General features: G+C 33.2%; 1 protein-coding gene and 1 long non-coding RNA gene across 2 annotated transcripts in view; both read left to right on the top strand.

Annotated features, from left to right (window-relative positions):
* The window catches only part of MMP16 (matrix metallopeptidase 16), a 342,034-nt gene that overhangs the window by 204,925 nt on the left and 123,012 nt on the right, over positions 1-14,097 (top strand). The gene's annotated exons all lie outside the window — the stretch shown is intronic.
* On the top strand, positions 7,324-12,695 carry LOC141276907 (uncharacterized). Its single transcript, XR_012327242.1, has 3 exons — positions 7,324-8,685; positions 11,973-12,025; positions 12,454-12,695. It is a non-coding gene; the product is annotated as an uncharacterized lncRNA (long non-coding RNA).

Genomic DNA, 14,097 nt, shown 5'->3' with positions numbered 1-14,097 from the left:
GCAAAGTGCTGAGTCCAAGGTCATAGTTTGTGAGTGGGGATGCAGGTCATCTACCCATATAGGATAGCTGAACAATATGAAATTTAAACCACCCAAAGCTACCCACCTGAGTTTAACTCCAGTAACACCTAATTTCTCACCTTGACCAATTTGAATAGGTAAAAATGTAATTTCACACATTTATAATTTTTGTTAATACTAGATGGCACATATTTTTGTACATATTATTCAACTGTATGTGTTTTGTGAATGTTCATTAGCTATTTCTCACCTTTGTTCTGATTGGACCATTCTATTGAATTATTTCATTAATTTGTAAAAGACCTTTAAATAGAAAGGATATTGGCAGTTTACCTGATTTGCTCCCACTTTGTCATTTTCAGAAAGTGGGAGAGAGCAAAACTACCTTATTTCATGGGGAAGAATTAGGGGGCTCCCTCTATTTGGCTTGCCTATGGGGAGTAGCCTGCCTTTATTTGGGTACCAGATTGATAGGCATAGGTTATTTTCCCAGTGTTGTATTACATTTTTTCAGTTTCATCCAAACATTTTATTGAAAAGTTGGGAAAGGCTGGTGTCACTATTTGATCTCAATGATATTTCAACTTTGATGATTTTTCAAATGATATATTCTTTTGTCTTTTCATTGTTTAAAATTTCCCCCTATAATAATATGTAAAATATATTTCTTAATTTCTTCAAGTATAGAATGTGGTTTAACAGACAGTATTTTATCCATTTTCTTTTTTTAATTTTTTGATGTGAAATAATTGGTTTTCTGAGTTCATAGACAGCAGTTCTTTCTAATCAAAATGTTATGAAATTTACACAGTCTTATTAAGACTTTTGAAAAATATATAAAAATATTATAAAGAACTTACATATTCAGTATCTTACAAAAAATAATTCCATGGAATTCATAACAACAGTGGAAACCAGATTAATTTTACCTTTCAAGTTTCCATAATTGAATAAATTACAATTTGAGTTTAACTAAAGCACGTTTTGCTGTTGTGGTGCTTTTAAATTCATTGAAACTTGTCCCTTTGAAACATGGAGTTTCATTTCTCTCCCAATGAATATGGGCCCCTAAGTGAATCACTTCTAATGAATAGAATGTGGTGAAAGTGATGCTATGTGATTATGTGTTCTGAGACTATGTGCTAAAAAGCATATAGCTTCTGTTTGAAGCTGGTGAGATATCTCTTTCTCTCTCTCTCTTTCTTCCCTCATTCCTTCTCAAAATATTTGCCTTTAGAGCCCAATCATCATGTTTAACAGAAACCCAGGCCATGTGGAGAGACCCAGGTGGAGAAGGACCTCCACCAATAACCAACACTAATTTGCAAGTTATGAGAGTGTGCCACTTCAGAAGTGGATCTCCAGGTCCAGTCAACCTTTCAGAAGAATGCAGATCCAGCCAGTATCTAATTGCAGCCTCATGAGAGACATTGACACAACTTGGAGCTAAGTTTCTTACAAATTTCTGGCACACAAAATCCATGAGAGACAATAAAGGCTTATTGTTGTTTAAACACATTGCTTTTGGAGGAGATCCATGATGTGGCATAAAATAACTGAAACAGCTGTGTACAAAGGCAAAGAAGGATATTTAGAAAATTACCTAGAAAATTCAAGGCAAAGAAATATAGCAATATTTTGTAGATAATAAATACATGAAACATAAGGGAATATACATATACAAATTACTAATTGAAATATGAGCAGTTGTCTAATAGTCTTAACCTTACTTTCAGTCATTAATTGCTGAGTATATAAAACAATGGAATGCTGTTAACTTTGATTCTTCTGCTTACATCAACAATTAAAGAAGAGGGTAGAGAACTGGCCATATTCCCTGCTTTTCTCATGTTTTTTAAATAAGTATGTGGACAAGGAATAGAAAAGATGCCTAAATATGCAAAGATGCAAGTTTTGTTTCTAAAGATTTTTACTACAGTCTTTGTGTAATACACAAGTGTGAACTACTGTGAATTTAAATAGAATGACCTATAGGAAATATGGAGAATATATAGAAATAGCTACACATATGACAAGGGAATGTTTAATAATGGGGTACCCTAGAATAAATTCTATGACCCATTACTTCATAAATTATTTGAAGAAGAAAATGCATTGAGAAGCATGTGACATTTTATGGGCCCTAAACCCAATCAAGAAGAAAAATACTGAGATAAGTCTGAACAGCTATAAAAGAACTCACAGAGATATGACTAGCCATAAAATTGGAAGATGTGCTTGCTATGAGAATGTATAGGAATTTATCCAGAGAAAAATAACTCATGAGATATACAAAAAGTTAGAATCTGAACAATCAGCTATAAGTGAAAAACTTATTATTTGGAGTCAGAATAGCCTAGAGTTAATTTAGGAAAACAATTATGTCCAAAAAAAGTATGCTTAGAATTAAAATTATCAGAAGAATTTTAAAATGTCTTTATTTTTCACTGCCAAAATCAAAAGAGTGGTTGAGTGTACCTTAAAAATATAAATGCCTTGGCTATAATGGTCAATCTTCTGGTAGACAAATGTTCTCATTGAGTTAAAGGACAGATAAAATAATGTGTGTGTGTGTGTGTGTGTGTGTGTGTGTGTGTGTGTGTGTGTGTGTGTTTAAAGATATCAGAGAGCTGTTAGGAGATCTAGGACTTGAGAAGAAAAGACCCTGGTGAAAAAAGAACCCAAAAGAGAAAGGGGAGCCTATATACTAGGTAATAATCAGGCATTTTGAAAATTCTGAAACTATAGATAGAGAATTGTTGTTAGCTTGCAGAGAAACCATGAGAACTTTTATGAATCTTATAGATATAGAGAAACAAAAAATTGGAGTTTGAGGATATGAAGGAAGCCATGACTGAGAGGTCAAGATTTCTGAGAACAGGGAAACAGCAAGAAGTAAACCCCAATACTTTCTTATACCCTTCAGGCTTTTGACAAATTTATAAAATGAACAGGATAAAATTCTAAGAGACAAGAAAAAAGCCACTGAAGCACAGAACACAGTTTTTAGTTGGCTTATGGCAGTAAAGACACAAAAATTAGAATATAAGACACGTCAATGGTGGTAGACTCTGGTAAACACCACATGTTCCAGTTGGGACATCTAGAGAGTTACACCTTAGGAGCAGAATCTTAAAAGGAATGTAAACCAGATTCCATTCAGTCTCTGACAAGATTGAGATGATCTGTCCAAATTTCAGGACTGAATATTATCTGGATGAATATATCATCATCTAGGAACTCTGATTATTTTATACACAAGGTCTGGCTTTCAGTAAAAAGTTACTAGGCAACCCAAAGAACTGGACATAGAGAAAAACTTGAATATACACTCAAATATACCCACCCACCCCACACACACATATGATCCAGATATTGGAATTATCATTCATAGACTTTAAAAAACTATGGTGAACATGTCCAAGAAATAGATTAGAAGATGAGGAGGTTTCAACAGTTAAATTAAATTTATTACAAAGGATCAATAGAAAAGTTTGAACTGAAAAAAATTAAATAAGTGGAATGAGTAACTTAGGTATATTTAATAGAAGAGTGACACAGTAGAAGACATGCTTAACAAATGTAAAGATAGATCAACAAAAATATCCAGGCTGAGGTATACAGAAATCAAAGAATCTAAAAAAGATAGACAAGAGCTGAGATATGCAAATAGGACACAATGAAAAATATGTAATGTGGAAATTCAGATAATGGAAAAGGAGAAAATAGAGAAAAAGAGTAAAACCAATATTTAAAGAGAAAATGGAAGGAAAATTTCCAAGACATATACAAAAATCACACCACAGATTAAAGAACTGTTAAAATCCCAACAAGATTAAACACAGAGAAAATTACTCATATATATTCTTAAAATCTGTAAAAAATACAAACACATGGAGGCTAAACAATACACTATTAAATAACCAAGATCACTGAAGAAATCAAAGAGGAAATCAAAAAGTACCTAGAAACAAATGACAATGAAAACATGATGACCCAAAACCTATGGGATGCAGCAAAAACAGTTCTAAGAGGGAAGTTTATAGCAATACAATCATACCTCAAGAAACATCTCAAATAAAAAACCTAACTTTACACCTAAAGCAGTTAGAGAAAGAAGAACAAAAAAAACCCCAAAGTTAGCGGAAGGAAAGAAATCATAAAGATCAAACCAGAAATAAATGAAAAAGAAATGAAGGAAATAATAGCAAAGATCAATAAAACTAAAAGCTAGTTCTTTGAGAAGATACACAAAATTGATAAACCATTAGTCAGACTCATCAAGAAAAAAAGGGAGAAGACTCAAATCAATAGAATTAGAAATAGAAAAGAAGTAACTGACACTGCAGAAATACAATGGATCATGAGAGATTACTACAAACAACAATATGCCAATAAAATGGACAACCTAGAAGAAATGGACAAATTCTTAGAAAGGCACAACCTTCCAAGACTGAACCAAGAATAAATACAAAATATAAACAGACCAATCACAAGAAGTGAAATTGAAACTGTGATTAAAAATCTTCCAACAAACAAAAGCCCAGGACCTGATGGCTTCACAGGCAAATTCTATCAAGCATTTAGAGAAGAGCTAACACCTATCCTTCTCAAACTCCTCCAAAATATAGCAGAGAGAGGAACACTCCCAAACTCATTCTAAGAGGCCACCATTGTCCTGATACCAAAACCAGAAAAAGATGTCACAAACAAAAACAAAACTACAGGTCAATATCGCTGATGAACATAGATGCAAAAATCCTCAACAAAATACTTGCAAACAGAATCCAAAAGCACATTAAAAGGATCATACACCATGATCAAGTGGGGTTTATCCCAAGAATGCAAGGATTATTCAATATACAGAAATCAATCCATGTGATAAGCCATATTAACAACTGAAGGAGAAAAACCATATGATCATCTCAATAGATGCAGAAAAAGCTTTCAACAAAATTCAATATTTATTTATAATAAAAACTCTCCAGAAAGTAGACATAGAGGGAACTTACCTCAGAATAATAAAGGCCATATATGACAACCCCACAGCCAACATTGTTCTCAATGGTGATAAATTGAAACCATTTCCCCTAAAATCAGGAACAAGACAAGGCTGTCCAGTCTCACCATTATTATTCAACATAATTTTGGAAGTTTTAGCCACAGCAATCAGAGAAGAAAAAGAAATAAAAGGAATCCGAATTGAAAAAGAAGAAGTAAAGCTGTCACTCTCTGAAGATGACTTGATACTATACATAGAGAATCCTAAAGACTCTACCAGAAAACAACTAGAGCTAATCAATGAATTTGGTTAAGTAACAGTGTACAAAATTAATGCACAGAAATCTCTTGCATTCCTATACACTAATTATGAAAATCTGAAAGAGAAATTAAGGAAACACTCCCATTTACCATTGCAAGAGAAAGAATAAAATACCTAGGAATAAACCTATTCAAGGAGAAAAAAGACCTGTATACAGAAACCTATAAGACACTGATGAAAGAAATTAAAGATGATACAAACAGTTGGAGAGATATATCATGCTCTTGGATTGGAAGAATCAACATTTTGTAAATGACTATACTACCCAAAGCAATCTACAGATTCAGTGCACTCCCTATGAAACTACAACTGGCAGTTTTCACAGAACTAGAACAAAAAATTTCACAATTTGTATGGAAACACAAAAGACCCCAAATAGCCAAAGCAATCTTGAGAAAGACAAACGGAGCTGGAGGAATCAGGCTCCATGACTTCAGAATATACTACAAAGCTCCTGTAATCAAGACAGTATGGTATGGATACAAAAACAGAAATACAAATCAATGGAACAGGATAGAAATCCCAGAGATATACCCACACACATATGGTCACTTTATTTTTAATAAAGGAGGTAAGAATATACAATAGAGAAAAGATAGCCTGTTCAATAAGTGGTGCTGGGAAAACCAGACAGCTACATGTGAAAGAATGAAATTAGAACACTCGTTAACACCATACACAAAAATAAACTCAAAATGGATTACAGACCTAAATGTAAGGCCAGACACTGTAAAACTTAGAGGAAATCATAGGCAGAACAGTCTATGACATAAATCACAGCAAGATCCTTTTTGACCCACCTCCCAGAGAAATGGAAATCAAAACAAAAATAAACAAATAGGACCTAATGAAACTTAAAAGCTTTTGCACAGCAAAGTTAACCATAAACAAGACAAAAAGACAACCCTCAGAATTGAAGAAAATATTGGCAAATGAAGCAACTGACGAAGGATTAATCTCCAATATTTACAAGCAGCTCATGTAGTTCAATATCAAAAAAACAAACAACCCAACCCAAAAATGGGCAGAAAACCTAAACAGACATTTCTTCAAAGAAGATATACAGATTGCCAACAAACACATGAAAGGATGCTCAACACCACTAATCATTAGAGAAATGCAAATCAAAACTACAGTGAGATATCACCTCACACTAATCAGAATGGTCATCATCAAAAAATCTAGAAACAATAAATGTTGGAGAGGGTGTAGAGAAAAGGGAACCCTCTTACACTGTTGTTGGGAATGTAAATTGATACAGCCCCTATGGAGAACAGTATGGAGGTAACTCAAAAAACTAAAAATAGAATTACTATATGACCCAGCAATCCCACTACTGGGCATATACCCTGAGAAAACCATCATTCATAAAGAGTCATTTACCACAATATTCAATGCAGCCCTATTTACAGTAGCTAGGACATGGAAGCAACCTAAGTGTCCATCGATAGATGAATGGATAAAGAAGATGTGGCACATATATACAATGGAATATTAGTCAGGTATAAAATGAAATGAAATTGAGTTATTTGTAGTCAGGTGGCTGGACTTAGAGACTATCATACAGAGTGAAGTAAGTCAGAAAGAGAAAAACAAAGGCCATATGCTAACACATAGATATGGAATCTAGAAAACAAAAATGGTTCTGATGAACCTAGGGGCAGGACAGGAATAAAGATGCAGACGTAGAGAATGGACTTTAGGACATGGGGAGGGGGAAGGGTAAGCTAGGACAAAGTGAGAGAGTGGTATGGACAAATATACCCTACCAAATGTAAAATAGATAGCTCGTGGGAAGCAGCCACATAGCACAGGGAGATCAAATTGGTGCTTTGTGACCACCCAGAGGGGTGGCATAGGGAGGGTGGGAGGGAGAGGCAAGAGGGAGGAGATATGGGCATATATATATATATATGTATAGCTGATTTACTTTGTTATACAGCAGAAACTAACACACCATTGTAAAGCAATTATACTCCAATAAAGATGTTTAAAAAAAAGAGATGCATCATAGTAAAACTGTTAAAATCTAAGGAGAAAATCTTAAAACAGTGATAAGTGGTGAAGAAAGGGAGGAAGAGTCAAATTTACTTAAGAGAGAAACAGTAGCCATGACATCTGACTTCTCAACATTAATATGAGAGTCAAATACAATAGGATGACCTCTTTGACATGTTTAAAGAAAATAATGACTGACCTAAAACTCTGATTTCCAGACAAATAAAATCCAAAATAAAGCAGATCCACACTAGAATAAGTCCTAAATGATTTCAGGCAGATGGATATGCACAAGTCTAAGGATAACCTTAAAGAAGGAAAAGCCTCAATGGAGGGCTTATACTACCAGATATCAAGAGTGTTAATAAAGCTAGCATAAAAATCAGAGTGATATATAGCATCAGAAATAAGAAAAAATTATTAGTGAAACAGTCTAAAATTCAGAAATAAATTCATATATAGTCCACTGTTTAATGACAGTCATTATATAGCAATATAGTAGGGAAAAGTGGCCTTTATGGTCAATAGTTCTAATCTGACTAGATATCCATATGGATAGAAAAAGATGAACATTGACAGCTAACCTTACACTATATACTTTAATGTGAAAGGTAAAACCATATAGTTTCCAAAATGTAACATAGGAAAATATCTTCATAACTGTGTCCAGAAAATATTGTATGCAAGACACATTAAAAAAGCATTGACCATAAGTTAGACTTCATTATAATTAAGAACATTTGTTCATTTAAGAGAAAACACCATTAAGAGTATGAAAAGACAAGGTGTTTATTTGGAGTAGATATTTGTAATTCCTATATTCAGAATATATTGTTAGAATAAAATTCTTCATCGATTTCTTGCGTTTCTGTACATCTTACATATGACGTAGTAACTACACTTTTTTCTGAGCTATCTTTCCAAACTGTATAGCAGACAGCCTTGAAAGATACAGATAGTGCACCACTCTGGAGCAAAGAGCAGTCATGCTTACTGCCCAGTATAATAAGCATATCTTTCTCTAGAATAAAGGGCAGGCATGCTTAGTGCCCATTATAAAAGATTTTGGTACTCTAATCTCAGATTTCTTCCTCTTTAATACATCACACTGAATGGGCCAAAATCACCCCCATAGAACTTGGGGTAATGGGAAACTAATAAAAATGTACTGATGTTCATGATGCTTGATTTACCATGAGTAATAAGATCCTCTGTCTCTGACCCAGGCATCTTTTGTCTTCTTTCAGTCTGAAATGGTGTCAGGCTAGCTTCTTACTTCTCAAATAGGACAAAATCTCAGATCCTTCACAGCCCTTGATGTAACGTCAACAAATCAAAAATAGGTAAGCTAATATAAAAATAGGCAAAATATATGAAGGAGCAATTCACAAAAAGGAATATGTGAATAAGCATGTGAAAATTGTTCAACATCATTAGTCTTCTGGGAAGTATAAATTAAAAACACAATGATATAGCACTCATCCTGCAGAAGAGTTAATAGAAGGATTGACTAGCAATTGTTCATGATACTGTGAAACAATCGGAGCCCCATACAGTACTGAAGGTAGTGAAAAATTGCTACTTACATTTTGGAAAACTATTTTTCACTATTTGAGCTGAAGGTGTGTATGCCCAGTGAATGGGTATTTCATTGTATGTGTGTGTACATGTATGGTGTGCTGTGTACAAAAAAGACTTGTAGTATAATATTCAAAGCAACACTATTTTTAAGAACCTCAATCTGGAACAACTTCAATATTTATCAACAACATGATAGATAATATATGGTGTTATGTATTCAACAGAATATTTTATAGTATTGAGAATGAACAATGTGCAAAACCATGGAAGAATCTCACTATATGCTTACCTATAAAAAGCCTTTCACGGAATAGATTTATACAATTTTGTTTCTTTAATGTAGAGTTCCAAACTAATCTTTGGTTGTAAGAATCTTATAACAGTTAGTTTGGAGATGTAGTGACCAGGAAGGAATCACAAGGGGATGGATTGCTAGTAACGTTCTATTTCTTGATCTAAACATTGATTACATGGATTATCAATTTGTGAAGATCAATTAAGCTGTACAATTAGGACATGTGCAATTTTGTAATATGTATATTTTACTGAAAAAAGTTTCAGTTACTGAAATTACTGAAAAAGTTTACTCTGAAAAACTTAATGTAACTGAACTGAGGAAGACATGGGAACCCACAAAATATGGCAGTGATCTCTACTTTACAGCCAACATTCTAGAGTGCGTAATATCTCTACTGCTTTACTTCTCCTTCACTTTTCCCATTTAAATCCACCTTCAATCTCTAAGAAATCATTATCACTTCTTAGTTGCCAAATCCATTAACCTTTTTAGCTCATTCCTCTCTTGGTAACTACTTGTATTTAATCTATGTCTCGTAAAACTTTCAGCTCTTTTAAACTTCCTATTGGCTACTTACTCTATGTTCTTCTGTTTGAACTACTCTAAGTTACTCTTCTTCATGATTTCCTTCTCTTCTACCCTCTAAATATTAACCATGGATTTTATTTTGTTTTAGTGTTTTTTCTTTCTACACCCTTTGTCTTTCTCTTTATTCACTACCATGAATTAAACTACATATATAATAAAGACTTGGAGAAGTATAATATTAAGTCACTTTTCCTTGTGAACTCCAAACCCAAATTTCACTGCACCATAGGAATCTCAAATGAATATATTTAAAAGTTACCTTATTATATCCTCAGATCTGCTGCAGTTTTTATATTCTATACCTTTGTTAATATATCAGCACCCATCTAGTCATCTAAAGCAGAAACTTGGTGTCATCCTGAATTTTTTTTGTCTGTGTTTGTTTGTTTCTTTGCCCTTTATGTCAACTACTCTCCACATTAACTTGGTCACATTGATTCTGTTATTTAAACTCTGTTAGGCCATAATACCCTTGCCATCCATGGCACTGCTGGCTTGTTTCAGATTCTCATTGTTTCTCCTATTTGTATTTTGATTAGAACACAACTGGTTGCCCAAACTCCAGTTTCAAACCCCAAGACTCAGTCTTACAACAAAATTATAATGGAACTGTTCATTTTCTTATCTTAGATTTCAATAGCCTATACATAGTTTAATTTTAGCACCTGGAACACTCACAAAACTTCCTTGTACTTGTTTAAACATCCATCTGGCAATCATAGACTGAGACTGGGACTTTATCTTATTGGTCTCTGAATCCACTATACTGGCAATGTTTTAGATGTTAAGCATATGGTCATTGAATGAATTTATGTCTCTGTGATTTTAGTTGTTTGTATTTTTCTGTTTATTTATCAGTCTCCCCTATCAGGCTAAACTAGTTTAGAGTAAGGTCTGTGTACTTGATCTGACAGTCAATAACTGTTTGCTTAATGAATAAATGCATGTAAAGGAATTAAGTTTGGCTGAAATAAACTTTGATTAGGCACTTGTAAGGTACTAAAAGATAAATTAAAAAGCTTTACAATTGTTGAAAGGAAGATAATGCATAAAGAATCAGTGGAATAATTGTGAGATAAGTAGTGAATTTATTATGGAAAAATCATAGTAGTTATATTGTTATCTTTTTATGATGGAAAACCTTGTTGGGGAAAATTCTATTCATATAATTTTCCAGAAATGAACAGATTGATATTTCAGGACAAGTCATCACATAAGCCTACGTGTATCAGTGGCATCAGATCCAGGTGTTTAATAGGGTGGGCAGAAAAATAGACTAGCAGGTCACATATATAGCCAAGCAATTTGGTAGAAATTAATAAAAGCTGCAAATAATAAAGTGTGGGTACAAAATACAACTGTATTAAATAAATTATTAGGGGAACAACAATATTGTTTCCAGGACGGGTAATCCCTACTAATTAATTGGGATGTGTTGAGAAGATACTTAAGAAACTCGAAAAAATATGTGGATTTAAATTATTTAGATTTTCAAAAATCTGACAATGGTCAATAGCAAAGACCATAAAACAGGTGACTGCTATCAAACTAAGATAGTAGATGGACCCACTTTATCCTGAAAAGGAAATTGTCTTAGAAACAGAAAATGAGATGTGTGGAAAACACAGGTACTTCTCTGGGTAAAAATAAAGTTTTTTGGGAAGATCTGTTCTAGATGTATAATTTAGAGAAATGCGAATAGCTTTAAGTTTGAAGTTTGGATATTGAATATTCAAATATAAAATAATAAAAACCAAAGCTCTTTGTATTAGTGTGAAGAAAGGTACTTTTACTAATCTAGGTGCTATGTGTCTTTAATAGCTTAGCGACCAAAGGAGACTGGAGTTTTGAAAGCAATTGCATATGGTTAGCATTTTTTTTTAGAATTGGTAACATATTGTTGGAAATTTCTAATTAGCTGAGTAAGAAGCATATGTTATAAAATAATTTAAAATTATATATTTTTATCTACATTTTCCACAGGTGTTTTACATTTCTATTTGGTAGTGTCTTGCTTTTTCAAGCCTTTGATCCTAAAAGAGGCTCTGATTTATCTTTCCTTTTTTTTGCTTTCCATTTTCTATGTAACAGACAACTGTGCTTAATGATCTTCATGGTGATGATGAATTACAATCCACTTCTCTCCCTTTATTTTTTACATAGTTGACCTGAAGGTATCACAAGATGGAGGCCAGAAGGATACAAAATGACAAAAAGTGAATATAATTAACATAATAGGTGATGATATGATGGTTAACATGATAGGAACTATGATGAATAGAGAAAAACATACTGAAATTTTTATATTAACTTTTGTAATGATATTTGTCACATTGTTAATGCAAGTTACAAGTGTTGCATTTAATTCTGCATTGTATTTTCAGCTCTAATTTTGTTTGTCCAAAAATTTGGCTACCAAAACTTGAGTTACTAATCTGAAAATATATCTACATAATATCCTTGTCAAAGATACAAAGGGAAGACTCTAGATTACTCATTATTATAACTTGTGGAGATGGAACTACTTTAGCAGAATTAAATGGAAAGTGTATTCTTCATTAATCAATAAATATCATAACTCATTCAGTAAAGTTCATTTTAGCCTCCACTGGTTCCTTTTTATCACTTATTCCTTGTTCTCCAGCCAGTGTGGAAGAACAGTGACTGAGGAGGCTCATGCAAACTCCCAGTATGCAGCTAAAGATGAAGAAGCTCCTATATTTCTGAAAAATTCTTGGGAGAGCAGTTCTGAGCACAAACATTTCATATCAGAATTTAGCAAGTTGGATCTCTTCTATAATATTTCTGTATCTATTTGAGTCATGTTGAAAAGTAGCAGATTTTGAAGTTTGTAATTTTTGCCTAAAACAAATTTATTAAAGTTAACAGCAGGGTAATTCGATAAGATTCTTATTTCCTCTAAGCTAAAGCAGCATGAATTCCTAAAACATTGTGTGGAATAAAATTCATCATAATCTAGATTATTTATCACTGATACTGTAGAAAATAAAGAAGGCACAGTATTGAAAGGGAGAAAAATTGCTGACCTTGAGGACAAATCGACCTGAATTTGAATCCTGATTCTGCCAATTACCAGTAATATTCCTTGTTATTTATTTAACAATACTAGCTATGCAGTTTCCTCATAAGGAAAACATAGATGGAAGAATCTCCCTTGCATAATTATTATAATGAATGCAAATACCTAATACAATGTCTGAAACCTAGAAATTACTCCAAAATGGTAGCATTCACTATTATTATTAATGTTGGAGGACCCAGACTCCAAGTGGCTTCAAATGATTCACTTTTTGGTAATTGTACTCTTGTGTAATACCCTCCCTCTGTTCATATATGTGAGCTGCACAATGTGACTCACATTTAATGAATAGAATAGGGAAGAAATCATGGTAAACCACTTCCAAGATTATGTTGTAAATGACTGCAGGTTCCATCTCAGACAGTCCTTCTGTCTCTCTCTTACAGTCACTGTGGAGTAAATCAGAAAACATATCACGGGGATACTTAAGCAACATATGGAAAGCCCATGCAATGAGAATAGCATGTCTATCCAAGAGCTAACAGAAGCCATGGCCTACAGAACTGCCCCTAGTCATGACTTTTGACAGCCCAGACAACAGCTTTCCTTTTACAACCGTCATGAGAGATTTTGAGCCAGAACAACCCAGTTAAACTACTCTCAGTTTCCTGAGCCACAGGGTTTGTGAGATAATAAATGACTTTTGTTTTAAACTGCTCATTTGTTATATAGCAATGAAAAACTAGAACAATATTATCATTATTGAAGTTATTTACAAAGAGTGACTGAAAAATCATATTTTAAGGATTTTTCCCAAGACTTTTCAAGTATAAAAACTTACACACAAAATCTTTAATTTTCTACTTCTTTTTTTTTTTACTAAGGATATATTAATAATTTAGTGGAATAAACAAAATCTTCTTCTACACAGCTAAAAATAGCTTTTGGTAAATATTACTTTGTTAGGATAACTAATGAAACAGCATTAGTGATGGAATAAATAGAATCATTAAATACAGTTCAATTCTCATTTCTTAACATTGACTGCCTAAGGTGGTGTGATCACAATAAAGCAGATACTAAAAGTTTAAACAATGCGAAAAGAGGAGTAAATAATTTATAGGATTTATACATAGGGTATTAGCATGAAGAAACTGAGAGAGGTAAAAATTAATATAGTTTATTGGGGGACTCTTAAAAGTTAAGCTATGTATTGATGAACAGTGGCAGATGGACTGGGTAAGAAAT

This window comes from Tursiops truncatus, chromosome 17 (genome assembly GCF_011762595.2).
Source record: "Tursiops truncatus isolate mTurTru1 chromosome 17, mTurTru1.mat.Y, whole genome shotgun sequence".
Lineage (NCBI taxonomy): Eukaryota > Metazoa > Chordata > Mammalia > Artiodactyla > Delphinidae > Tursiops > Tursiops truncatus.
Note: the sequence above shows the minus strand (reverse complement) of the source record. Positions and strands in the feature narration are given on the sequence as shown.